The sequence below is a fragment of the Sus scrofa genome, chromosome 14 (assembly GCF_054392235.1).
Source record: "Sus scrofa isolate SSC_HxYL_T2T_F1_AM1 chromosome 14, Sscrofa_HxYL_maternal_Yorkshire_Landrace_v2.0, whole genome shotgun sequence".
Classification (NCBI taxonomy): Eukaryota; Metazoa; Chordata; class Mammalia; order Artiodactyla; family Suidae; genus Sus; species Sus scrofa.
Window position 1 is genome coordinate 123,211,215 of NC_139396.1, and position 27,249 is coordinate 123,238,463.

At 40.0% G+C, this 27,249-nt stretch overlaps 1 long non-coding RNA gene across 3 annotated transcripts in view; it reads right to left on the reverse strand.

The window, feature by feature from the left end:
* The window catches only part of LOC106506085 (uncharacterized), a 109,573-nt gene that overhangs the window by 30,657 nt on the left and 51,667 nt on the right, over positions 1–27,249 (reverse strand). For 2 of the 3 annotated variants that reach the window (XR_014827678.1, XR_014827677.1), the window contains one exon: positions 12,544–12,780. The exons of the other annotated variant lie outside the window; for it this stretch is intronic. This is a non-coding gene — a long non-coding RNA (uncharacterized LOC106506085). Of the gene's footprint in view, positions 1–12,543; positions 12,781–27,249 lie in introns of those variants that run through there. 3 annotated transcript variants of the gene reach the window in all.

The window sequence follows — 27,249 nt, forward strand, 5'->3', positions numbered from 1 at the left end:
ACAATCTGAGTAAAATGAAGGGAAAATTAAAGCCGCAAAGACTTTTGCTTTAATTTTCCACACATTTGGTCAGAACTTTAATTTTCTTTCTACCTTCACTAAATCATTTCCTCAGTTAATTTCTCTAGGTTACCTTTGTTGACATAATGTTTTCATTACGTTCCAAGAGAGGTGGATTTCAGGAAGAATAAAGCGATCCCTTAGAAAGAAAAGGGAACTAGTGAATTCAGCAATTGCAGGACATCCTATAATTTTCCTAAAACATAGGGTTAACAGGCCTCTCCAAAAATATCACAAGAATGGCAATATTGTGCCATAAAAGAAGAGAAAAAGGAGCTAGCCTATACACCAATGAGATATAAAATACTGTCTCTCATTGTTTGGAATATTTTCCCCCAATATAACAACAACAACAATCTCTGATGGGAATATAGAATTTACCAACTTATCTCTTAAAACTATTCAATATTGGTAGTTGTAAAAAAGATACAATGTTAGAGTAAGTGTAATGAGGGAGGGGGGTATAGATTAGTAAGGGCAGTCTGGCCAGAAGAATCCGGACAGTAAAAGTTAAGACTGAAACATGGTAATTAAAATACCATTCCAGAACAAAGCAAGATCTGAAATTCCAGACAGATTTTCAACTACAGTCTAAGATGACAGATTACCTAAAGATTTTTTTCAGCATCATAAGTTTATGATATGGAAATCGCCACACCCGAAGAGGTCCTACCTTTTCATCATCGGCGTCGTAGGTTCACAGGTAACTCAACTGCTCAGTTGCTTTGGAAAGAACTGCTCAGAGCCCCTTCAGGCATATTCTTTAAAATGTGGGAAGGATACATTCCTATTCAGTCAAATGTATTAATTCTCACAATGGAATGAGTTAGTAACCAAGCTCATTAGAATCTTAAAAAGTAAAAGAGACACGTCTCAGGAATTATGAATGCCAACTTCCTCGGCAGCTCGCCTGTGTACAGCTCAGAGTCACTTTCACAGCAGGCCCTGGAAAGACTCACCTGGCCTTTCGAAGAGTTTTTCTTATAAGGAACTTCCTTCTCCAAAGAGACACCTTTCTTCCCAGGGCTTTTAGTTTCTTCCTTACCCCAGTAGCAGGAAGCTGGGTTCTGTTATCTTGGCCTGGTGTCCTTCATCTGATGATAATACATGAGCAGAGGGGGCACCAGGGTGCTATGGGATGAGCAAGCTCTCTGACCCCTGTTCTGAGTGGCCTGATCTCCCACATGCTAATACCTCAAAAGATGCCACCAGAATCACCCCTTAGAGCCAATTTTCACCTGTCTCCCCCTGATCTCTAGCAGTCAACGGAAGAAGTCTTAGCTTATTTTTTCCACTCCCTTGTGATGGGAAATTCAGAATAGGTGAAATTCTGACTTGAGGATAGGAGCTAGTTCTCATTCATTTCCATATACCCAGTATGTTGCCTGGCCTGTGATAGGTGCTCAGTAAAAAGGCAGTGAAATAAAAATAAACAAAACTGAGAACATTTGATGAAGAAATGCTACAATGGAGGGAGAAAAGGTCTAGAAAGTGGACACTGGGAATTCACTGTCTTTACCTTTTTGCTAGAACTGGTCCTTTAGGTTCAAACTCACTTGCCAGTTGCCTCCATCCACTTTCTGGTAACATGTTCTTTTTTTTTTTTTTTTTTTTTTTTGTCTTTTTGTCTTTTGTCGTTGTTGTTTGTTGTTGTTGTTGCTATCTCTTGGGCCGCTTCCACGGCATATGGAGGTTCCCAGGCTAGGGGTTGAATCGGAGCTGTAGCCACCGGCCTACGCCAGAGCCACAGCAACTCGGGATCCGAGCCGCGTCTGCAACCTACACCACAGCTCACGGCAACGCCGGATCGTTAACCCACTGAGCAAGGGCAGGGACCGAACCCGCGACCTCATGGTTCCTAGTCGGATTCGTTAACCACTGCGCCACGACGGGAACTCCAGTAACATGTTCTAAGAGCAAACTTCCTCTGCTTCCTGGGCATCCTGCTTCTATCCTCTTTAGTCTAGGTGTCTCTGACACCTGAGATGTCTCTTCAGGAACCTGGACCTGCAAACATTTGCATAAGCAGAAAGTACATTCTAGGTGTCCCAGGAGCTAGAAGAAAACAGGTCAGCCTACACGACATTAGAAAGGAAGGGAGTTAGGTAAGACTTCTTCGTTGACCGCTAGAGATCAGGGGGAGACAGGTGAAAATTGGCTCTAAGGGGTGATTCTGGTGGCATCTTTTGAGGTATTAGCATGTGGGAGATCAGGCCACTCAGAACAGGGGTCAGAGAGCTTGCTCATCCCATAGCACCCTGGTGCCCCCTCTGCTCATGTATTATCATCAGATGAAGGACACCAGGCCAAGATAACAGAACCCAGCTTCCTGCTACTGGGGTAAGGAAGAAACTAAAAGCCCTGGGAAGAAAGGTGTCTCTTTGGAGAAGGAAGTTCCTTATAAGAAAAACTCTTCGAAAGGCCAGGTGAGTCTTTCCAGGGCCTGCTGTGAAAGTGATTCTGAGCTGTACACAGGCGAGCTGCTGAGGAAGTTGGCATTCATAATTCCTGAGACGTGTCTCTTTTACTTTTTAAGATTTTGGTAAATACTGGACAGCAGAGCTGCTGCATACCTCTGGCGGCAACTGCATAAAAGGTAAGTAGACATGGGTAGTTTTTAAGGAAATTGATTTTGAGATCTTTGGATGTTTCCACCAACTTTTAATTTTTAAAACTTCAGAAATGCAGAATAAACTCCCACATCCACTTTATCTAGATTCCACAGCTGTTAACATTTTGCCACATTTCCTTTTTGAACTCTCTCTCTCTGCCCGTGTTATACTCATTCAAGTGGAATCCCACAGCAAAAGCAGCTTCAGTACCAAAGTGTTAGAGAACCTGATGAGAGCCCATTCAATTCACATTAATATGTATCAATTAAAAAATTCCTAAGACTCGGAGTTCCTGTCGTGGCGCAGCGGAAACAAATCCGACTAGGAACCATGAGGTTGTGGGTTCGATCCCTGGCCTTGCTCAGTGGGTCAAGGTTCCAACTTTGCCGTGAGCTGTGGTGTAGGTGGTAGATGCGGCTCGGATCTGGCACTGCTGTAGCTCTGGTGTAGGCCAGCGGCTACAGCTCTGATTAGACCCCTAGCCTGGGAATCTCCATATGCCATGGTTGCAGCCCTAAAACAACAACAACAACAACAACAAAATTCCTAGGACATACTCATGTTTCCTAGGCTGCATAAGGTGGATGGAATCAAAAGCCATCTCAGTCCTTAAGCCTTAAGCAGCCCAGACTCTTGATTGTTTTCTGGCTCTTTTTTAATGGAAATCAGAGAGTATAATTAAGAAGGAAGAGGAGGAGTTCCCGTTGTGGCACAGTGGTTAACGAATCCGACTAGGAACCATGAGGTTGCAGGTACGATCCCTGCCCTTGCTCAGTGGGTTAACAATCCAGTGATCCAGTATTGTCGTGAGCTGTGGTGTGGTTGCAGACGCGGCTTGGATCTCGAGTTGCTGTGGCTCTGGCGTAGGCTGGCGGCTACAGCTCTGATTCGACCCCTAGCCTGGGAACCTCCATTTCTTGGGCTGCTCCACAGGAGCAGCCCAAGAAATGGCAAAAAGACGAGAAAAAAAAAAAAAAAAGGAAGAGGAATTCCCTGGTGGCTCAGCATATTGAGGGTCTGGCATTGTCTTTGGTTTGGCTCTGATTACAGCAGTGGCACGGGTTCAATTCCTGGCCCAGGAACTTCTGCATGCCATGGGCATGCTCCCCACCAAAAAAAAAAAAAAAAAGAAAGAAAGAAAGAAAAGAAAAAAGAAAAAAAGAAAAGGAAGAAGAGAGAACTGGAAGGCCAACTCCAGTTGCCCCAAGTGCACTTGGGTGTGTAGGGAGAAGGATGTTGTCCACCTGTCATCAGCTAAAGCCCAGAGGAGACACCACGCACCAGCTGATATAAAAGTATACACAGAAGTTCCCATCATGGTGCAGTGGTTAAAAAATCCGACTAGGAACCATGAGGTGGCAGGTTTGATCCCTGGCCTTGCTCAGTGTGTTAAGGATCCAGTGTTGCTGTGAGCTGTGGTGTGGGTTATAGACACGGCCTGGATCCCTCGTTGTTGTGGCTCTGGCATAGGCCGGCGGCTACAGCTCCGATTTGACGCCTAGCCTGGGAAAGTCCATATGCCATGGGCGCAGCCCAAGAAATGGCCAAAAGACAAAAGACAAAAAAAAAAAAAAAAAGTATACACAGAACCAGCATCTGTATACAATTGTGCTTCTCTGATAGGAAAATTAGCATTTGTCCTTCTAAAAATGGAGAACATTAATGCAGAACCATTTCGTTCAACTCCTCATCTTACAGATATGAGAAGTAAGGTCCAGAGCAAGAAAATGATTGCTGATGTTGACATTACTTATAAATATCAGAGTTAGTCATTGAACAATTTCCTTCATGGGCCCAGTCTGGTGTCCTTCCTTCCATACCATTCCCTCTTTTCATTAAGACTTCACCAGAAGGTTTAATTTCACACTTTCCTAAATAAGGTGCCTATTTGTATCTAAAACATATCACCAAATTTACAAGTAAATCCATGAGTGGGGGGAAAAAAGAAAACATGAGAGAGAAATCTAATGAGAGAGAAATCTAAGTGTTTTAGGTAAATGACTCAAAGGTGCAATAACACAATGTAGTTAATAAATTAGGTTTAAATTTCTCTTTAAGTAAAAACTTTGGTCCCAATGTTGTAAGATGCTTTCCTCATGCTCTAGGTTTGACTGAAGGCCACTTTCATTTTGAAAGGATCTAGTAAATGTGATCCAAATATTCTATACCATCCAAGCTATTGTCCCAGCCTAAGGGAAACTACAGACATTTCAAGCAAAGACAGCTCACTTACCCTTGCTGAAAAGGCAGTGAATGAATATTAGTTCAGGAAGAAGAATCTGAATTCAGAAAGATGGTGCATTTTATATTACTTTCTGTTTAGAGTTAAATGTTTCAAAGTTGAAAATAAAGAATTAAAAAAAAAATTGGACCTTACTGAAACTGAAAACAAAGCTAAAGGAAAGGTGGTCAAAAGGTACAATCTTCCAGTCCTAAAATAAATCTTGGAGATATAATGTACAGCATGGTGGCTATAATTAGTAATGCTGGATTGCATATTTGAAAGTTGCTAAGAGAGCAGATCTTGAAAGTTTTCATCATAAGAAAATTAGTCTGTATTTATGCATGGTGATGGATGTTGATGTATTACAGTGATTATTTTGTTACATATACAAATATGTATATGTATATATAACATAAATATACATATTTGTATATATTACAAATACCAACTATGATAATACATGTATGTAATATATGTTATATATACAAATATATATATATACACAAATATCTGATGAGTGTCTTTGTTAGGGGTCTTGGGACACGAAGAGTTTAGAGAATTTTGGGCCCTGAGGAAAATAATTGTGTCGATAAATCAAGGGAGTGTATGGAAACTTCCACTGAAGGAAAGTTACAGTTTACTGTTTTGTTGATTCAGAAAACATTCCAATGTGTGAGAAACTGAGGATACAGACAAATTAAACATGGCTTTCATTCTCAATGATTGGGGAGAAGTGATACAACAGCTAGGATTTCAATACAGACTGCAAGGGTGCATTAATAGACTGTGGACTTGCAGATGTTAAACCCTGGCGACCAGGAAGCAGACAAGTGTCTATTCATGGAAGTATACATTCAGTCTGTGGCAACAAGACGGTGGATTCTAACATAACGTTTGTAGGGTTTCAGTAGTAGCTGGAATCAGAAAGGAAATATTGAGTTAAATTAGTAGGAATGGGATGTGATGGAAAGTCTAATTTTAAGACTCATGTCATTTCCTTCTCTGGGCTTCCTTTTTCTATTCTGTAAAACAGAGTTTAAATCATGTATTCACAGAATTATAGAGAAGACGCTTACAAAGCAAATAATATAGTAGTCCTTTCATTCTATTGAGCTATCAAGTGTCCCATGAGAAGGATGCTAAATGTAATGATTAATCTAAATTTTAATTCAGCCTTAATCTCTAACACCCTAAATCTCTACCTTCACTTTCAATGTTCATTGCAATTCGGTGATCACTTATGAGGGCTTTCATTATGTCTGGTCTTAGTATGTAAAGATTAATTTTTTTAAAAACCTGTCCTCTGCAGTTCCCGTCATGGCACAGTGGTTAACGAATCCAACTAGGAACCACGAGGTTGCGGGTTCGATCCCTGCCCTTGCTCAGTGGGTTAAGGATCTGGCGTTGCTGTGAGATGTGGTGTAGGTTGCAGACGCGGCTCGGATCACGAGTTGCTGTGGCTCTGGTGTAGGCCAGGCCTATGGCTCCGATTAAAACCCTAGCCTGGAAATTGCCACATGCCGAGGGAGCGGCCCTAGAAAAGGAAAAAAAAAAAAACCTGTTCTCACACTGAGGAATGTCAAGTTCTTTCCCTGGAAATTTTCCTTGTAGTCACAGATCATTTTTTTTTTTTTTTAATCTCTAAGATATAAATCTTTTTATTTATTTATTTATTTATTTATTTTGTCTTTTTAGGGCCACACCTGTGGCATATGGAGGTATCCAGGCTAGGGGTCAAATCAGAGCTGTAGCTGCTGGCCTACACCACAGCCACAGCAACATAAATCTTTATTAATACCTTAAAAATAATTATCCTGCTGATCTTGGAGGGGAGAGTTACTCTCACGCCACCAGACTGCAAGCTTTCTTAATGTCTATTTTTGTCTTATTCAATTTTGTATCCTCAGCCTTGTAATAATGTCTGCCATAAAACCATGCCTATGATTGCCTTTGTGGTCATTGTTGTTTGTTTTTATTGAATTGAAATGATCTGAAAAGAATATAGATGGCAAAAATCATTGGATTTAAGTCATTGTAGTTCTAGTAATCCTAGAAAAAAATTTTTTGTTTTATTCCCAAAGCACACACACACATACATGAATTGGGTCAAGTAGAATAGTTATCATCATGAAAGGAATCCATGCTATGGCTGGCCTTTGTTTCACTATGTGCTAGATTGTTTATCAGATTAGAACACCACCCCTGTTTCCCTTCTGCCTTTCCACACCTAATTGCTTAGAACAATTAGCAGTCTCACAACAAACTGCCCTTTCTTTCCTGTCAGAAAGAGTCATGGTTTGTTTCTGTTGGTTTCTTTTCCTGCTTTAAACCCACTCCCAGTATAAGGAGGTCTTCTAGTCCTGAAGAAGGTCCTTCTGCTCTTTAAACTACCACGATGTAAAACTGTGAAACTTTGAAAAAAAAATTCTAAATACAAGTGATTACTATCTATGAGAGTTTATTTAGAAACTTGAAAGAGAAAACCGGCTATGAGTCATGTGCCTTTGCCCTAAGAGAATTCCCTTTCATGTATTACATTTATAGAAAGTGAAAGACATTCTGTCATTATTAGTGCCAATGCATTCATATTTAAATTTAATTCTTTAATTTAAAGTAATTGTTAAAGCAGAAGATAAATTGAGGATAATTAAAGGGTATAACCTTTAACAGAGGACATTTTTATCTAAAAAAATGTAATTTCAAAGGCACAGGATTTTTAAGTTTTCCAAAAAATGAAATTTTGGAGTTCCCTGGTGGCTCAGCAGGTTAAGGATATGGCATTGTCGCTGCTGGGGCTTGGGTAACTGCAGCAGCATGGATTCCATCCCTGGCCCTGGAACTTTCGCATGCTGCAGGCAAGGCCAGAAAAAAAATAATAATAATAATTTTAAAGAAAACCTACAGGAAATGAAAGTTTTTTCCTCTTGGAATGAAAGTTCAAATAAAATATTTTATGCATGTGCCTGTCATAGAGGCTGGAATGTGTAGATGTTCAATAAGCTTTCATTTCTTTTTTTTTTTTTTCTGTTTTTTTTTTTTTTTTTTTTTTTTGCCATTACTTGGGCCGCTGCCGCAGCATATGGAGGTTCCCAGGCTAGGGGTCTAATGGGAGCTGTAGCCGCCAGCCTAGGCCACAGCCACAGCAAAGCCAGATCCAAGCCTTTTCTGCAACCTACACCACAGCTCACAGCAATGCCGGATCCTTGGCCCACTAAGCAAGGCCAGGGATGGAACCTGAAACCTCATGGTTCCTAGTTGGATTCGTTAACCACTGAGCCATGACAGGGGCTCCAATAAGCTTTCATTTCTTACTCTCTGCTCTGCCTAAATTTGACTAAGATATGGTAAATAATTATTGGATATTTACATAGTTCCAGGAATTTTCCTATGCTCTTTACATAAATTATCTCATTAAATCCTTACCAAAACTGTATGAGGTTAGTACTAGATTATTTCTGTTTTAGTAAAGTGAAAATTGAAGTGCATGGAGATCTGTAGTTGGTCCATAGTCACACAACTAGTAAGTGGCAGAGTATAACTGTGAACTCAAGTCTGTCTCACTCCAGAATGTGTGCTCTTAATCTATATATTATACTTCCCCCCACCCCTCCCCCATGCTATCATTCTAATTACTGAGGTAAAATCTTGAAGAAGAACATATAAGTTGGGTCTGTCCACCAAGCCTATGGCTACACCAAAATATCAGTTTAAACATTAAAAAATTCAACCAGTAAGACATGTGGAAGGACATTCAGCTCCCTGTCGGAACATGAATTTTCAGTTATACTGCCAAGCATTAGATAGACATTGCCTAAATTTTCCACACTGAAGTATAAAACTTTAGCTAATGGATCTCCAACTGACTCGGACAGAAGTTGCACCTGAGAGGTAAAATAGGCTTTTCAAGGGATAAAAAACCCGGAGTTCCCACTGTGGCTCAGTGGAAGCAAACCTGACTCGTATCCAGGAGTATGCATGTTCGATCCCTGGCCTCGCTCGGGGGGTTAAGGGTCTGGTTTTGCCATGAGTGGTGGTGTAGGTCGCAGACACAGCTCGGATCTAGCATTGCTGTGGCTGTGGCATAGGCCCACAGCTACAGCTCCAATTTGACCCCTAGCCCAGGAATGTCCCTAGGCTGCAGGTGTGGCCCTAAAAAGCAAAAATTTAAAAAAAAAAAAATGGGATAAAGAACCCTGTGTAGTACACACTATTGTCTTCAGAAAAGGAAAGGGTAAGAATAAACTTAAACACTCCTCAAATTCAACACTGCTTTTCATCTGGAAGCAGTATTACATGCGCAATTACCTAAGGTAGAGCTGGCTAACAGAATAAATATAACTGGATGTTATTTATTCAGCAAATATCTAGTCATCGCTAACTCAGATCAAAGTTTTGTGTATGGGGAGAAACAGGATACAAAGGTAAATTAAATAGATCTGTGTGCTACACAAAGAGTTTGCAACCTGAAGTTTTAATAAAGTGAGTTCACTGATGGCAGGAATCCAGAGCAGTATGGTAGATTCATTGATATATTGGTATTTATCACTAAAGGAGTACCAGAAGCAACAGGAGTTCAAAGAAGGAAGAGAGGCCGACCACCTATACTTGGGTGTGATCAAGGAAGAATCTAGATGCATTTGAGCTGAACATTGAAGAAATGGGTAATATTTGGAGAGGAACTCTCGGAATAAAAACCCAGGCTTTAAGGTATTTTGCAAAGATATACTGGTAAATAAGTACCAAGACTTAAACAAACCCTAATATACCCATGTTAATTTCACTATTTTTTCACTAATTCATTCACCATTTTTTAAGCAAGTACAACAAGTAGAGCTCTACTCAATGTATCTGACTGTTTATGAAATTTATTCATTCAATTAACACTTCCTAACTCTGTGCTGGGAACTGTGCTAGGTGGGAGATGAAAGCCCACCTTCTATACTCAAGGGGGGAAGACCGATAAAGTGAACATGTTGCTATTCACACATAAAGTAGCATAATAGCACAATCTGAAGTTTTTTTGGACTTGGGAATAAAAAGTCACATCAAGTCTGCAAGGAAATGATGTTTAATGACCCTCCAAAAGAATCTCTCAGTCTTCAAGATTAAAAAAAATTTTTTTTAATCTAGAATAGAGAACAATGGGAGTGAAGGGCAAAGGACCTCAAGTGTCTGGAGAGAGAGGAAAAGGAAAATGAGTCAGAAAAAAGATTAAAAGAATTTGAGGTGAGTCTTGGTTGAGAAAAGCAGCACTTAAAAATAAAAGAGAATTCCTGGGATCCAGACAAAGGCTATATCCAAAAAAAGATTAGTTTCCAGAAAGTGGAAAGAGCCAAATTAAATGAAACAAGGGTGTATTCCAAGACTCTGTATTCCAGGAGCTAGGATGTCTGTAATGTGATTTGGGTGTTGGAACATTAACCCTGAGCATATGGACTTTATATAATATGACCACGCAATCCAAATAGAAAATGAACAGAGGAGGAGTTCCCGTCGTGGTGCAGCAGAAATGAATCCGACTAGGAACCATGAGGTGGCGGTCCAATCCCTGGCCTCGCTCAGAGGGTTAAGGATCTGCCTATTACCATGAGCTGTGGTGTAGGTCGCAGACAGGGCTCAGATCCCGAGTTGCTATGGCATAGGCTGGCTGCTACAGCTCTGATTAGACCCCTAGCCTGGGAACCTCCATATGCCCCGGGTGCGGCCCTGAAAAGACAAAAAAGAAAAAAAGAAAAAGAAAAGAAAATGAACAGAGGAACCTAATAGACATTGTTCTAAAGAAGACATACAGATGGCCAAAAGGCACACGAAGGGATGATCAGCATCACTAATTATTAGAGAAAAGTGAATCACAACTACAATGAGGTATCACCTCCTATCTTTTAGAATGGCTCTTATCAGGAAGATAAGAAATAACGAGTGTTGGTGAGGATGTGGAAAAAAGGGAACCCTTGTACACTGTTAGTGGGAATGTAAATTTGTGCAGCCTCTATGGAAAACAGTATGGAGATGTCTCAAAAATTAAAAATAGAACTACAATGTGATATAGTAATTCCACTTCTGGGTATTTATCCAAAGGAAACAAAAGCACTAATTTGAAAGTATATACACATCTCCATGTTCACTGCAATTTACAATAACCAAGACATGGACACAATCTAAGTGTCCAGAGATAGATGAATGGACAAAGATGTGGTATATATAAGTGCACAATGGAATATCATTCGGCCACTAAAAAGAAGGATGTTTTACCATTTGTGACAACATGGATAGACCTCGAAAGCTTTATGCTGAGTGAAATAAGTCAGACAGAGAAGAAACAAATAACATATATTTCACTTATATGTGGAATCTAAAATAAAACTAACAAAACAAAAAAATTCATAGGTAGATACAGAGAACAGATTGGTTGTCGCCAGAGGCTGGGTTAAAAGGGTGGGGGGATGACGGGCTGGGTTAAACGGGTGAAGGGGATCAAAGGTGCAAATGCTCAGTTGTAAAATAAATATGTCTTGGGGATGTAATGTACAGCATGGTGACTACAGTTAATAATACTGCATTGTGTATTTGAAAGCTGATAAGAGAGTAAACCTTGGAGTTCCCGTCATGGCGAAGTGGTTAACGAATCCAACTAGGAACCATGAGGTTGCAGGTTTGATCCCTGGCCTTGCTCAGTGGGTTAAGGATCCGGTGTTGCTGTGATCTGTTGTGTAGGTCGCAGATGCAGCTCGGATCCCGTGTTGCTGTGGCTGTGGTGTTGGCCAGCAGCTGTGGCTCTGATTCGACCCCTAGCCTGGGAACCTCCATATGCCTCGGGAGTGCCCCAAGAAATGGCAAAAAGACCAAAAAAAAAAAAAAAAAAAAAAAAAAAAAGATAGAATATCCGCAAGGAGTGTTATTTTTTGGTGAACAGCTTTTTTCCAAGTGGTGAAGATTAGGTACTCGGACTCTTTCTGTTTGTGTCCCCGCCATCTTCTAGCCATGAATTCCAAATTTGGCTGAGAGGTTTTGATTGATGTATAAGGAATACCTACTTCTTCTTACCTCCCATTGGCTAGAACTCAGTCATGTGGACATAGCCAACTGTTAAGGAGGCTGAAAAATATAATTAGAATATGTATGTAGGAAGAAGAGAAAACAGATTTGGTGAAGGGTGAACCATACCATTATCTCAGCCTGCCTTTCCCAGATAGAGTTGCCTGCATGCTACGCTCTACCCCCCTCATCAAAGATCCAGGATGGCTCAGTCTAAGTGATAATAGTAACTGAAATGAACTTATTTGACTTCCTGGACATCACAATTGGTTCAGGTATTGACACAGGACCCACACTGGTTCAATGAGACCCAGTCCTATATCATCATTGGAACTTTTGGCAAAGAGAGTCTCTCTTTCTATGAAGCTTGCTAAGCTGTAAAGATATGAACCAGGGTAACCATTTTGCAGTGAGCAAACATCCTGTCAGCATGATGGAAATAGCCTGCTTGAGAATGAAGCCAAAAAAAATAAGAAAGAAGAGCTGAGATAGAAGGAGATACTGTTTAATGATATCCTTTGTGTATATTCAAGCATATCTGGTAAGTTCTATCCCTGACTTTTTTGACTAAGATATACAATTTATCCTTTAAAAAAAATTTTTTTTTCTAACCTTGTTTAAGTTGAGTTTCCATCTCTTTTAAGCAAGAGGCTTAATAGAGATCTGCTTGAAAAATTCTGGTACACGCCCTTGTACCTTCTTTCTATCTTCAGATCCAATGATGTGACACAGCCACTCTGCTCCGCACAGGAATAGTCCCTCTGCAGGTGAGTAAATGTGCCCTTGGAGATGGCACTGCCTTTGCGCCATCCCATCTCCATATGGCTAGACTGCTCATTTTCCCATGTGCTTTAAAGAAAAAATACAGGAACTGCTTTTAATCAAATGCAACATTTGTTGCCTTCTAAAGAGATCAGAATCAATTTATAAAATTGGGTTGTGAAGATCATTGTACAACTATAAATGTAGTAAATTCACTGAATAATTAAAAAAAAGAAACTGCCAAATGCTTTCCAAAATGACAGTACCATTTGACATTCTAACCAAAACAAAAACAAACAAACAAACAAAAAAAACTTTAATTAACTCAAATCTGGCTTCCTTTGCATAAGCTTTTTGACGATGAGTTGATATAATCAGGGCAGAATTGTAGAGTTTTGTTTCATCATAAGAGGAGATTTCTGCAGTTATTTCCCCTTTTAGAGGCAGTAGGGTGATAGCTGAAGTTGAGCAAAGACATTCTGTAAGTCACAAGGAAGAAGTGTTTCCTGTAATAATTTTGGGGTAGTCAGCAGGGAATGTTGCCATTGCCTCCCCTTCATTTATTGTTACTCTGTTGAAAAATAATTCTAATACAAGGATTCACCCATTAGCAGTAAAGTATTAGGTTCATGTCTTACATCTGCAAATGTCAGATTTCAAGGAAAATACTGGTGAGATATAAAGAACACAAAACATGATACTTGACTGTCATGAGAGACAGAAAGAGAGAAAGGTGTAGGAAGAAAACCAGTTGGGCAAATATATTCGAAACATCATTCCAAATAAAGAAAATGTTACTTACAGAAGCAAAATCAATTAATGATATTTTGCAGGTCAACAATATACCAGACTAGGATGACTACTCAGTTTTAAGGAGATGGCAAGCCTGATGCAAACAATTCAGACAGAAGAGAGAACAGAGGTTTTTGGGGGCACAATCTGTACAGAATTAGTGTATGACTCTAGACTTCCCATATTGTGAAGCAATTTGACAGTCATGTTGGGCAGAGATCCACCATGAGCCAGAAACTCACAACCCAGGCAAAACAGAATTATATACAACAATCAAAATTCTTTAGAAATTGTATACCTAGGGAGTTCCCATCATGGCTCAGCAGTAATGAACCTGACTAGTATCCCTGAGGACCTGGGTTTGATCTCTGGTCTCGCTCAGTGGGTTAAGGATCTTGCATTGCCTGCAGCTGTGGTGTAGGCTGCAGATGCAGTTCAGATCTGGCATTGGTGTGGCTGTGGCATTGGCCAGTGGCTACAGCTACGATCTGACCCCTAGCATGGGAACTTATGTATGCAGCTAAAATGTGTTACTTTCCAATGTCACTGTAACAAATTACCACAAACATAGTGCCTTATAAGCAATGAGATCCTGCTGTATAGCATAGCGAACTACATCTAGTCACTTGTGATGGAACATAATGGAGGATAATGTGATAAAAAAATGTATGTATATGTATGACCTGGTCACTTTTTTGAACAGCAGAAATTGACAAAACATTGTAAAGCAACTATAATATAGATAAATAAATAAAATACTATTTTCTCAAGAGCAAAACAAACAACAAAAAACCCACAAATCTATTATCTTACACTTCTAGAAATTAGTAATCTGAAATGGGCCATCCTGGACTAAAATCAAGAATTTATGCAGTGTTTTGTTCTTTCTGCAGGTTTTAGGAAAGAGCATTTCTTTGGCTTTTCCCAGCTTCTCACGGCTACCAACATTCCTTGGTGTGTTGCTTCTCTAAAACCAGCAATCTTTTCACTTCAACTTCTACTCCCATTCCTACATCTCCTTCTCTGACTCTTCTGCCTTTATTTTCCATCTTTGTAATTACATTGAACTCATCTGGATAATCCAGAATACTTTCTCTACGTTGAGACCTTTTTTTTTTTTATCTCCTCTGCCAAGTTCCTTTCAGCATAAAAGGTAGAATATTTATTTGTAGGTTCCGGGGATAGGATGTTGGCACTTTGGGGAAGTATTATTCTGCCTACCACATATGGTACAGAAACTGAATCCTAGCCTTGAATCAGTAAATCACTGTCAGCTTTTTTTAAAGCTGATGGTAATGCAAAGAGTCTAAGCAGGAGAGAATACCAGGGTTCATTCCTCATAACGACTGTTCTTGGTACATTTCCCTGTTTCTGATTTACATATCAATTCTAGAAACCTGCAGCATAGGAGAGAATACTGTGGGCAATTCTCTTTGGTTTAGTGCTCAGGGATTCTGCAGGCATAAATAACCTCGAAGGGGCAATATTGTCAGTGAATGACAAACTGAGACTTTAGGAAATGGTTCAGACATATCTATAGTGAGTGACCACAAGAAGGAACTGGATCATGTTACAAATCCACTGAGTACTTAATTTCATTTCTCCTTTTACATCAGTAGGGGTTTTTTATTTCCATTTTTAATTATCAATGTAAGTTGTTATTTTGGTCACATGGACAGAGGACATGCCCATGGATCTATTCCATTGCAGTAAGAAGTAATTACATGTATTCTTTTCTTTTTATGGGCCGCATCTGTGGCATATGGAAGTTCCTGCTCTAGGGATCAAATCGGAGCTGCAGCTGAGGCTTACACCACAGCCAAGGCAACACCAGATCCAAGATACATCTGTGACCTGCACCTCAGCTTTTGGCAACACTGGATCCATAACCTACTGAGAGAGGCCAGGTATCCTCACAGACACTATGTTGGGTCCTTAACCCACTGAGACACAGTGGGAACGCCAATGATATTTCAAAATGGCTTCATAATGGTAACTAAGAACTGCCTCAATCATTCTTTTAAGAAATATATATTGCAAGCCAACTTAGATCCTGAAAGGACAGAGAAGTGACAATCAACCCATAATCTCAAAGATCTCATGGTCTAGTAATCTTCACAATAATTATGCGAGATAGATGTACCACTACGCACTGTTAGGTAAAAGAAAAAAGTCTCAAAAAGCTCAAATAACTCATCCAGCTAATAAGGTCATCCAGCTAAGAAATGACAGTTAAGGAATTTGAATACACATTCATTTGAGGTTAAGGCCCATCTTTTTCCCCAGTATACTATGTGGCTTTCCTCTGGACTTAAGCTCTTTTATTAAAAAAATTTTATACTTTGGTGGGTTTTTGCTCATAGTCAATCAAATGTTTATACCCACAGGAACAAAGAGAGTGCATGACTTTGCAAAATTTTACAAGCTTTTTATTTCAATCAGTCTTATGTAATATGGCCCTATAATTTTGAAATTCACTGACTTGTCTTTTTATGGGCCGCATCTGCGACTGTGGTATGCTCATTCCAACTTACAAGAAGGCAAATAGTTAACAATTTGAAAAGTACTCCAGAGAATTTTACAATCAGTCCATGTTACAAGAGCTCAGAGAAGGCAGATAGAACCATGGTCTGAAGGAATCCATGAAAACTTCAAGAAAGCGGTCAAGTCTGAACTGAGTCTTAAGGGGTGGTTGGAATTTATAAAGGCAGATGGGGTAAGAGAAACAAGGTCAAAGGAAGAGTAAAAAGCATTAAAGATAAGAAACTTACAGCATTTTCCAAGGCAGCGAGACACCTAGTTTGGAAGGCGTTGTTACCTAAATGTGGAAGGCACCCTAAGGGTTCTATGGAAGCTTTGCCAACTCCTTCCAGATATTTTTTTCCATATTTCTGTTGCAGCTTTGAACATTTTGCATCATAATTATTTGCTTGTGATATCTTACTATTATTAAATCTGTGGCACAATAGGGGAGCAAGAAATTATTGATTGACTGGATGACTATAACAGTGTGCTGAATGACACTGGCTCAGATTAGATCCTGAAAGCTAGTTATAAAATGTTTAGGAAGGAATTCTCTTTGTGGCTCAGGGGTTAAGAATCTGACTAGTATCCATACAGGTTTGATCCCTAGCCTTGCTCAGTGGGTTAAAAGATCCTGCATTGCCGTGAGCTGTGTTGTAGGTCACAGATGCAGCTCAGACCTGGCATTGCTGTGGCTGTGGCATAGGCTGGCAGCTGCAGCTCTCACTGGACCCCTAGCCTGAGAACTTCCATATGCCACAGGTGTGGCCCTAAAAAGACAAAAAGAAAAAATGTTCAGGAGCTATGTGAGTCAGCTGGTAAACTTGAGTAAAGTTAATGATATAAACTTGAAATTAAACCACATTTATCCTGTGCTATAAGTAGGTCCTTGTTAAATATCCATTTTATATACATTAGTGTGTTTATATCAATCCCATCCTCCTAATCTATCCCTCTCCCCAGTAGTTTCCTCTTTGATAACCATAAGTTTGATATCGAATTCTGAGAATCTATTTCTGTTTTTTTAATTAAGCTCATTTGTACCATTTTTAAAAGTTCCAAATATAAATATCAAATAAAAAAAACTACATTTAGGAGTTCCCGTTATGGCACAGTGGTTAACGAATCCGACTAGGAACCATGAAGTTGCGGGTTCGATCCCTGCCCTTGCTCAGTGGGTTAAGGACCCGGCGTTGCTGTGAGCTGTGGTGAAGGTTGCAGATGCGGCTCGGATCCTGCGTTGCTGTGGCTCTGGTGTAGGTTGGTGGCTACAGCTCCGATTCAACCCCTAGCCTGGGAACCTCCATATGCCGCAGAAGCAGCCCTAGAAAAGGCAAAAAGACCAAAAAAAAAAAAAAAAACCTACGTTTAAAATATAGGTAGCTGTGTGCCTGAGGGGGGGTCTTTAGGTAGCCTGTTTACTAAGGGGCAGGGCTGTGATCCCACCTGGATTGTTGTTTGCCCTGGAGCTTCTCAGCTGCTGACTGACAGGTGGGGCCACATTTTCCCAAAATGGCCACCCCCAGAGGAAGGCAAGGTGCTGAATATTCCCAAGAGATTTGCTTGCAATGTCCATCCCTCACAACAAGCCACATTCACCCCTGTTTTCCCAGGATGTCCTCCAAGAACTGCAGTCAGGTTTGACCCAGCTTCTTATGGAGACCTTGTTCTGCCCTGGGACCCAGTGCACGTGAAAGTCCATGTGCGCCTTTTAAGACTGGGGTCTCCTTTCCCCTAGTCCTGTGGAGCTCCTGCGCACAAGCCCCACTGGCCTTCAATGCCAGATGCTCCGGGGGCTCTTTCTCCCAGTGCTGGATGCCCGCACATGAGGGTTTGATGTGGGGCTCAGAACTCTCACTCCTGTAGGTGAGTCTTTGTGAACCAGTTAGTTTTCAGTCTGTGGAGCTTCCCACCCAGGAGGTATGGGGCTGTTTATATCACAAAATTGTCCCTCCTACCTCTTAATGTGGCCTCCTCTTTTTCTTTTGGAGTAGGGTATCTTTTTTAAGGTTTCTGTTCCATTTGGGTGGAGATTGCTCAGCCTTTAGTTGTGAATTTTGTTGTTTTTAGGAGAGAGGTTGAGCCCCAATCCTTCTATTCCGCCATCTTAATCCGGAATCAAAAAAACTACATTTAAAATACCGTTTAATTATAAATATATTAAAATTTTAGTTTAATTATATTTATTTAAATCTAATTAAATCTAATATATGGCACAAATGAAACTTTCCACAGAAAAGAAACTCATGGACTTGGAGAACAGACTTGTGGTTGCCGAGGGGGAGGTGAAGGGAGTGGGAGGGACTGGGAGTTTGGGGTTAATAGATGTAAACTATTGCATTTGGAATGGATAAGCAATGAGATCCTGCTATATAGCACAGAGAACTTTATCTAGTCACTTGTGATGGAACATGATGGAGGACAATGTGAGAGAAAGAACTGGGTCACTTCCTGGAGGACAATGTGAGAGAAAGAACTGGGTCACTTTCTGGAGTTCTAGTCGTGGCACAGCAGAAATGAATTCAATTAGTATCCATGAGGATGCAGGTTCAATACCTGGCCTCGCTCAGTGGGTTAAGGATCCAGTGTTGCCATGTGGTGTAGGTCGAAGATGCAGCTTGGATCCCAAGTTGATGTGGCTGTGGTGTAGGCCGGCAGCTATAACTCCAATTCCACCCCTAGCCTGGGAAATTTCATATGCTGCAGGTATGTCCCTAAAAAGGGAAAAAATAAAATAAACTTATTTAAATCCCCCCCAAAAATAAAATAACAAATATAATAAACACAAAGCTGTTCACTTCCTAATTACTATGTTTTATGATAATACATGCCCTTGAGATTCTTTATGTCAATTTCAATTGTATGGTGCAACTATTACACAATCTTGTGTTACTGCTATGCAGCTCTTCCCAGCTCCACATTCAGTGATGTCATGTTGGAAGCTTGAAATGAGCCTTGGAGTTCTACAACATGGAAATTGGCAAACACTACAGAATAGAGTGCAGTTTGTTGTTCTGTTGATTGTCTAGACTAGAGGTCAGTAAATATTTTCTGTAAAGAGCCAGATTATAAATATTTTAAACATTACAAACCATCCCAGTCACAACTAATCAACTCAGGCTATAACTCAGAAGCAGCCATACACAACATGGAAACAAATGGGTATGTGTGTATTCCAATAAAACATTCTTTTAATTAAAATCAAGGTAATTTGGGGTGGTGTGGTGGTTTGGCAACCCTTGCTCTAGACTTAGGAAAGCAATAAAGAAGTGTTAACAGTGCAAATTAAACCTAAAAGTTTGAACAGTGTCATAACTGCTGTATTGAGAGTAATACCAAAAATTGAAGATTGTTCTTCCAGGGTTCTAAAACTATTATTCAGTTCAGCAATAAAGTCACTCCCATAGCTGATGAATGAGTGCCTTTGTTGCTTCATTTTCAACTTACTCCTTAGTGCCTATGAAAATATCAATAAACATCCCTTTATCACTTGTAACTACAGCTTGACTACAGATGTAAGATTCAGCCAAAACCATTGAAGGCATTCTTTGAGAATCAGTTGGTTATATGGAACTTACAATGTCATACAATCTGAATATATATATAACTGAATCATCACTTTGCTGTACACCCAAAAAAAAGAATATTGCATATTTTATTGTTATTTGTAAACTGCATGCTCCATATCTTTTACATCACAAAGTTTTATAATAAATGTATAAATGTGTAAGTGCTATGCCCCTGATTCTCAGATGTAATTCACTCTGTTACTTAGAAGGTAGGATTTAGTTATCTCTGAGTCTTTTGGTAAAATGACACCGTATGGACCCCAATTTTAAACCAAATTTGGAATAAAAACTTTTACAGAAACAACCTCATCCAGACACTCTGCACAAAGTTAAAACTAAATTCTGTGGAGAATTAAAAATCATTTATATACTAACTTAAGTCTTTAAATAAAAGTCCTTCTAGACACGTTTATTACCAGTCATCTTTTATTATGTGGAAAGCACAGCTGGCTTGATTAAACCCCACTCACAGAGTGGGTTGATAACCAAAAGATAACATCCTGGAACAAGACGGCCTTAAAAGGGAGAGATGGTATTTGGTCACCACCCTCTTCCTCTGCTTTAAGAAGTTATTTTCCCTGCCAGGAAAGACCTTGCTAGTTTGTTTAAGGTATCTAAGATTAAGAGATCTGATAATGGTTTAGAACTTCAGTGTTCTGATGAAAACCCAGTGGTGGAAGAAAAATCCTCACAAGATATAGATAATAGGAAAAAGGATAGATAACGGGGCGGGAGTGGGGGGGATAAAAGTATACTGACTGCAGCTCAGCTTCTGCACGCAAATGAGTGTGTGAAATCAGAGTGATCAGCTCAGTCTTTACCACTTCTAAACAGGCTCCTCTGGGAAACCTCAGTGATGCTGCCAAGGAAACTCAGGCGACATTCCCATAGGTCCATTGTGTTGGCAACGAGACTCTGGTCTGGCAGACACCATCTTGTATTGCCATTGTTTTCCTGTCTATTGTTCCATCTGTGAACAACTTGGCAGTAAGGGTGGTGACCTGTTTATCTTTGTGAACCAGTTTCTAAAATAGTGGCTGAGGCGCCGTCGAGGTTCTGTAAAGATGCACAGCCTGGATGCATGAAATTAAATTAGAGGGCTTCTGTGAGGGTTAGATGCCCTATTACTAGTTTCATGTTTAGTTGTCATTTAAAAGTCTTATCCAACAGTATTACGAGAACAATGAGGCAGAAAGGATTAAAATTTAAAAAAGAAAACTGAAACACCAGGAGGTTAAGGGATTGCCCAAAGTCATAAAAACAGTAGGTGGAAGATTTGAGAATAAACTCCCAAGCCTGAAGCAAATTTGAGGGTTCTAATCATAACATAGACCCAGAGAGTTTATGAAAGCATATAGAGCATAATTTCAGTAATCAATGGATCACAGAAAATGCCTCTATGAAAAGGCTGGCTTTAAAAGAATAACCAGTTCCTCAATTCTGAAGAAAAGAACATGAGAAGTTTTGTTTCGGCTGCCTCAGGCTGTTAGATGCCTAAAATTCCAAAAACTAGTCTTATTCCACATGGATCATATTAAGGAATAGCTGCCCTTTGCCCTGCTTAAGGCAAAATGGTTATCTCATCTTATTAACAAGGGTTGGTTTATTTGATGACCACAACACATTGTTGACATGTTGGTTGGCCAAGGAATGCAGGCCAGGCATCAAAAGAAAAGGGTGAAAAAGTTGTGGCTCTGTCTGAAAGTGTAGTTCTCAGTCTTGGCTGGAAATGAAACCACCTAAGGGACTTTTAATAATATGAATGCCCAGGCCATAAGCCAGAGCATTTATACCATGATCTTTGGGAGTGCCACCCAGGCATCAGTATTTCTGAAAGCTCTTTGGGTGACATATATGTGCAACCAAAGTTGAATACCACATCATTAGTGGATCTTTAGTGATGTAGTGAGTCACAACCAACATCTTGTAAGAAGGAGAGGAATGGAAAAGACAATATAAGAGAGTACTCTGCATAATAAAGATAGGGTAAGTTTCAGTAAGACTTTGGTTTCACTGCCATGTGTACTTTTGCTTGCACTGTGCTGCAACGTAACATAACATACACTTAGCATATGTTATTGTCCAGAACATTAGATGAATATTGATTTAGGTAGAGGAGAATCCACGACGGAGTCCTAACAGACAGAGACTGCAGGAGAAACAAGTCGAGAGGGTCTTACTCTCACTTCCCTCTCTATTTCACGTAGGACCGGGTTGGTAGATCAATTATATTTTAGAAAATTAGATCCATTTCATGGATTGACAAACTATCTCAGACTTGATGGTGTAGAGAAAAAAATGTGCTTCAGTGGAATACTAGGCATTGTCTATAGCACATCTTTCCAGGGTATCTTAGTATAATTCTATGGAAGCTATTTTACAACTCTGAAAATTATAGATAACTGATAGAAATGAATGCTTGTCTGGGAGCATGCAAATTCTGTCCGCTCCAGGAGGGGTGCAATTGACTTTCTTCCCCTACTTAGAAGAGGCTAGTGTTGTCTGCCCATGTGCATTCAATACAATACTCCTTTATTTCATAGAAATGTGTGCTTTTGTAATTTCTCCTTTGAACTAGTTATAAATCCATGTGATTTCCTCATCATGAATTAAATAAAATATTTAACACATGTTCACTTTTCCATCTCCATAAGAGTCACAATCCTATGCCTTTTTTGATATACAATGTTATGTTAATTTCTGCTATACAGCAAAGTGATATATATATATATTCTTTTTTATATTCTTTTCCATTATGGTTTATCATAGGAGAGTGAGTATAGTTTCCTGTGCTATAGAGTAGGAACTTGTTCACCCATTCTATATATAATAGTTTGCATCTGCTAACCCCAAACTCTCAATTCATCCCTTCTCCGCCTCCCCTCCCCCTGGGACAACTACAAGGCTGTTCTCTATGAATATTAACTTTTAACCATGATAATTCCCTCTTTAGAACAACAAGGCAGGTCTTTTTATTTTGTAGTCTCTTCTCTCTACCAAATGGCCACCAGTTCATGACCACATACTGCCCTTGCAACCTGCCCCAGTGTAGCTGCAAACAGGATCTGAACTTACCAGGGTTGTCAGGCTTGGATCTGACCCAGGAAAGTCATGCCCATGGCTAAGGTTAAGTAATACCATGGTGCGTCTGACCCAGGAAAGTCATGCCCATGGCTAAGGTTAAGTAATACCATGGTGTGTCTGTGCATTCATGTAAAACAGGATAAATGCTGATGAAATCTTGGAAATAAAATTATAGAGAAAACAAGCAAACTGCTGAACTTACTACTGCATCTTTTTTTGTGGTTGTCTAATAGGCTCAACTTTCAGTATACTTTCTCAGTCATGTAATTTATTCATTTCAACAAGCATTAATGGGGACTTATTTTTCTGGCATCATGATAGAAAAGATATACTGCAAAACTTCCCACTGTAAAATACCTAGAAAGTAAACAAACATTTTTTAAAATATGTAGGTAAACTTAAAAGAAAATGGGGTGAATGGTGCTGGAAACCTAGATGTCCTCATACAAAATATATATATATAAATGAAAAATTGTATCTAGACACAGCCTTTACACCCTTCACAGAAATTAACTCAAAATGTATAGAAATAAGTGAAAAATGCAAAAGTATAAAATTCCTAAAAGATAACATAGGAGAAAATCAAGATGACCTGAGTATGGTAATGATTTTATTTTGTTTTGTAGGCAAGTTTAACTGCATTTCAGTCTTGTATTTTACCATTACCACCTGGTTTACAGATGCTAATTGGATGTATACAGACTATCCATACTACTGAGGATGATGATGCTTTCCAAATAGAAAAGCTGTTAGATGGCTTGCCCTACTGTTTTCAAAACCATCTAAAGCCTGAAATTGAAAATCAAGTTACTGGAGTTCCCATTGTGGCGCAGTGGTTAACGAATCCGACTAGGAAACATGCGGTTTCGGGTTGGGTCCCTGGCCTTGCTCAGTGGGTTAAGGATCCGGTGTTGCCGTGAGCTGTGGTGTAGGTCACAGACGCGGCTCAGATCCCATGTTGCTGTGGCTGTGGTGTAGACCTGCAGCTGTAGCTCCGATTAGACCCCTAGCCTGGGAACCTCCATATGCCGCGGGAGCGGCCCAAAGAAATAGCAAAAAGACAAAAAAAAAAAGAAAGAAAATCAAGTTACTTTTCTGAAACCACTTTCATTTCTCATTGATTTCCGAAATTTCCCACAGCCTATATTAACATTTGGTGAAAATGTTTTCTCTTGTTAGGGTAGAGGTTTTCAACTTAGGATCTATGTCGGAATCACCTGGGGAGCTTAAAAAAATCCTAAAGCCTAGGTCCCACCCCAAACATTTTTATTTGATTGGTTTGGGATGAGACCTGGGCATTTGTGTTCTCAGGAGGTCCCAAGTGATAATAATATAGAGGGTATGATTATGACTTTTTAGATGCAACACCAAAGGCATGATCCATGAAAGAAGCCATTGATAAACTTTACTTTGTTAAAATTAAAAACTTCTGGGAGTTCCCATTGTGGCTCAACAGTAACAAACCCAACTAGCATTCATGAGGACAAGGGATAGCCCTGGCCTCACTCAGTGGGTTAAGGATCTAGCGTTGGCCGTGATGCATTGTAGGTTGCAGATGCGGCTCAGATCTGGCATTGCTGTGGCTGTGGTTTAGGTTGGCGGCTATAGCTCCAATTGGGTCCCTAGCCTGGGAACTTCCATATGACACAGGTGTGGCCCTAAAAAGACCAAAAATATTTAAAAAGCTTCTGCTCTGCAAAAGACACTGTTGAAAGGACAAAAACACAAGCCACAGACTGGGAGAAAATATTTGCAGAAGACCTATCTGATAAAGGACTATTATCCAAAATGTCTGAAAACTCTTAAAACTCAACAAGAAAAAAAAAAAAAAACCCAATTACAAAATAGACAAAATATTTCACCAAAGAAGATATAAAGACGGCAAACAGATATATGAAAAGATGCTAAATATCATCATCATTAGGGAATTGCAAGTGAAAACAATGTTGAGATACCACTACATACCTATTAGAATAGCCAAAATCCAAAACACTGGCAACCCCCAAAGCACACAAGGACATGGAGCAACAAGAACTCATTGCTGGTGAGAATGCAAAATGGTACCAACCACCTTGGAAGACAGTGTTGCAGCTTCTTGCAAAACTAAACCTATCCTTATACAACACACCGCAGATTCACTCCTTGGTATTTACCCGAAGGATCTGCAAACGTCTGTCCACACAAAAACTTTCACACAAATATTTATAGAGGCTTTGCTCATAAAATACGCCCAGTCAGCCCAGAGAAATATTGGACTTGACCTTAAACAGGGTTTGACCTTCTGACACACATGGCTGCGTTTTCTCAATGCTGCCACCCTCACCCATCACTTCTGCACATGGTTGGTGCCACCTGAACCAGACTGTCCATCATGTCTTTAGGAATCAGTGATTTTCAAGGATGCACCTATGGACTTCATGCAACAAGAGCAGGCCCTGCCAGGCCCATCCCAGAGGAAACTGTATAGGCCCAAACATCATTTTTAAATGATATGTTGCTCGCCCTTATTAATGATAAAATTAGATTATGCTTTGACATGAATGTTAATGATTTTTCTATTCTTCATAGTAAAGGAAAAATTTTAAAACATGTCTGTACAAATAATATTTGAAGACCTAGAGGTGAAATAATGGCATTTCAGGATGGCATGAATAACGTCCCCTGGAAGACACTTCTGCAAAGTAGCTCTACTGCCACATCCACCTGGAAATCTCTGGAAGTCTTACCTGCTGCTTTAGCATCAGGCGAGCACTGCCTGGAGAGCCCTCCTAGCTCAGAGCTCCATTTTAGAAATGAGAGTATAGGTTCGAAATGTGCACAGATCACACACTGAATATCTAGCAGAGCCAGGGTTTAAACCCAGCTGTGTTTAATGTCCAAATCTGGGTGCCCCACCTTGCATCACATCTCACTGATCAAAGAGCAAGTTTTCAGGTTGAACTATAAGAAAGTCAGCTGTCTATTTTTCCATGCAGCTCTCTACTTGGAACTAACTTTGACATGTTGTACATACCACAAAAGCCGGGATCATAGAGAGGAAACATATACAAAAGAGAGATAGACCCCCAGATATAGAAAACGAACTCAGGGTTACCAATGAAGAAAGGTGGGTGAGGGGGGAAATGATAAATTAGGATTTTGGGAGTAACTCATACACACTACTATACATAAAATAGATAACCACCCAGGACCTACTGTATAGCACAGGGAAATAACTCAACATTTTGTAAAAATCTATAAGGGAAGAGAATCTGAAAAAGTTTATATATTCATATATATATAAATAAAACAATCATTTCACTGTGCACCTAAAACCAGCATAGCATTGTAAATCAACTATACTTTAATTTAAAAAAAGTAAAAATTTTAACAAGAGAATGAATTTGGATGAACCAACTCCGATCATGACTGGAAATGCAAGTCTGGCCCAGACACCCGGAGGGGGCTCTGGGAGAATCTTGGTGTTTCATCTGGGCTGGTAATAAGCAGCTACAAATTTTGTGCTACAAACATCTTTTGGCTCACCCCCCTCAGGTTTCTTCCAGCAAGAGAGCAGAAGAGATGGTTTTTTCCTTTCTCCATTGCCTCTCTGGGTTTGTCTTTCACTTTGGTTTTCTAATCTGTGGCCCAACCGGGAACTGGGCCCGACCAGTGTGAAGAACTTGAGTTTTTCATCAGACAGGCCAGGAGTTCAGCACCCTCCAGGCCATCTCTTCTAGACTCTCCTTACTCATGGCGTGGTTCTAGCACCGGGGAGCAGCACCTGGGAGCATGTTAGAAATGCAGAATCTCAGGACCCAGCCCATATCTCCTGAATCAAAATCTGCATTTTAGCAAGCAAGATGCCCAGGTGATTTGCATATACACCATGAGCTTGAATGTCCTTGATCCAAAGCCGGGAAACTTATGTTCAAGCCCCAGTTTCCACATTAGTAAAATAGGAATGATCTGCAGGGTATTTCAAAGGGTGATGGTAAATGCAAAGGGCCTGATACAGAACCTAACTCACCATAGGTTATTTAATAGAAAAGCTTAATTACAATTTTATGGTTACTATTATCATTATCCTGGTTCTCATTATTTGGAAATCTCGAATGTTATTCCTGCTCTAAGATTCTTTTCCACCAGCATACAAACCTATTTGGGATTTTTTTCCCCTTAGCAGACTAATAAAGAAATAACACCCCACCTCGCTCCCCACCCCCACTTCTGATCCCACTCTGTCTTCCTCAGTGACATGTACTTTCTGTCTTTACAGCACAACCTCTGGAAAGAGTTATCTGGACACTATCTCCTTGTTTCTCTCCCACCTTTCTCTCTTACACTCACTGCAAGTAGGTTTTTGTCCCCAGCTCTCCACCACCACCAACACCATTGATTGCTATGTTGCTAAATCCAGGGATCATTTCCCAGTCCCCATCTTACTTATTAACTGTCTCAGCATCATTCTTCCTGCCTTAAGATGCATCCTCATTTTGTCTCCCAGAACCACATTCACCTGGTTGCACTCTTACATGGCCTGCTAATCTTTTTCAATTTCTTTTGTAGGTACTTTCATGCTTGTACAGAAAGGCATGCTGTAGGACTC